The 1,654-nt window shown below is 35.5% G+C and overlaps 1 long non-coding RNA gene across 1 annotated transcript; it reads right to left on the reverse strand.

Moving 5' to 3' along the window:
- Positions 1-622: 622 nt before the first annotated feature.
- LOC112095214 lies at positions 623-1,578 on the reverse strand. Its single transcript, XR_002903766.1, has 3 exons — positions 1,388-1,578; positions 936-1,079; positions 623-844 (listed from the first exon to the last, which is right to left on the reverse strand). It is a non-coding gene; the product is annotated as an uncharacterized LOC112095214 (long non-coding RNA).
- Positions 1,579-1,654: the final 76 nt, after the last annotated feature.

The following is a 1,654-nucleotide window of genomic DNA, read 5'->3' on the forward strand; positions in this document are numbered from 1 at the left end:
TTTTTTTTTTTGGACGGATTGGATTGAATTGGTTGGATCAATTCAACGATTTGATGGTTTGCCCAACCTTTCACAGTTTCACTCACTATAATTGATAGTCATTCATCATATATCAAGCATATTAAAAGAAATTACTTTTTTTTGGCTAGAATTAAAAGAAATTACAAGTCGGTCATTCAAATGTCCAAGTTAGAATAATCAATATAATACAAACAGCAAATAGTGCAAGTGATAGGCATGTTGACGAATCCTCATGCATTCATTGACTTGGAAAATGAATTTATTTTCCCTCAAACCGAGCTTGTGTATACAGCCTGTAGATTGCTGTAGTTTCCTTTTTCAACTGTAATTAGTTAGGCCTTAATACCTAGAGAATATTCTGCTTTAGGGTAGAGACAGTTTGCTAAAATAGTGATCATTGTACTCATATTCGACCAATATATCAAGAAAAAATATAGGAACCCTCTTGAATGACTCTAACTACAGTTCCAATAATAAAGATGAGTTGTTCCTTTTTGGATATGGTGGAAGAAAATTTGATAGGAACCTAGAAGTCTGAGCTTCATTAACCACACTAAAAATGAAAAATTACAGGATATATGGGCAGTTTCGTGGACCCCCGACCTCCAAGATAGTGCACAGCACTAGACACTCTCTACAATCTCATCATGCCCCCTCATTAGCCACTAGACCCTTATTTATACTACTAAAAACAACTACTAACTATCATGTTCCTAACAAAATTTTACTGTTTAAAAAAGAAGTATAAACACAGAAAAGATTGAACTTTAAAATAAACTCACTTTGTCATGTCCTCTAATGTTGCAGCAGCTCCTTTATACATCTGAAAAAGCAAATAGAGTAAAATACATAATTTGTATCTAGAACCCATTAGTAAAAGATATGAGATAAAAGAGACAAGAGATAGAACTCACAGTTGACCCACAGTCACCATCACCTGCTTTACTATCCCATTCGTTTAAACTATCCCTGAGATCAATAACTGCATTTGCAGCTGCTTCAATAGCTGCCTCAAGAATCTGACCACCTTGATTCAGTTGCAGTGGCCGACCTAATGCCTAATGGAAAAGCAAATATAGAAATTCAGGAAAGTCAGGTAAGCATTAATATATATATATATATATATATGTATATTTGAAAGAGGGGGGAAAAAAAAGCAAATACAAGAAATCAGGAAGTCAGGTAACAAACTTGTAGCTAAAGCAACATTCGGAAATAGGAGTTACAATATCAAACTTTGTTTATACTCATAAAACTAAGGTGCAACAGTGGTTTTTTGCACCTCAAGTGGCTGCAACTTTAATCCACGCATATTGGCCCGTTGCCCAATTTTCAAAAAATTGCAGCCTACAATTTTTAAACATACCTCATCACTCTTTGTTGAACGAGCAGGAGGCAATGGAACAGGAATCTTGGCAGGTGGGTGACTACCTGCAAGGATGGTCACTAAGCTCAGCAAAAAGAAGATGACTACCTGCACGGGTGGCTACTCAACAAAAAAAGAATCAAACTCAATACCTTCACTCCTTTCCTCTGGAATGGTAAAGGATATAAGCTACATGTGGAGGTAAGTAGGTACTTGTAAACATGTATATGTTTGTGTAGGTTATATGGTATATTATGTATATGTGTG

Source organism: Morus notabilis, unplaced genomic scaffold (genome assembly GCF_000414095.1).
Source record: "Morus notabilis unplaced genomic scaffold, ASM41409v2 C11430173, whole genome shotgun sequence".
In the NCBI taxonomy this organism is placed as follows: domain Eukaryota; kingdom Viridiplantae; phylum Streptophyta; class Magnoliopsida; order Rosales; family Moraceae; genus Morus; species Morus notabilis.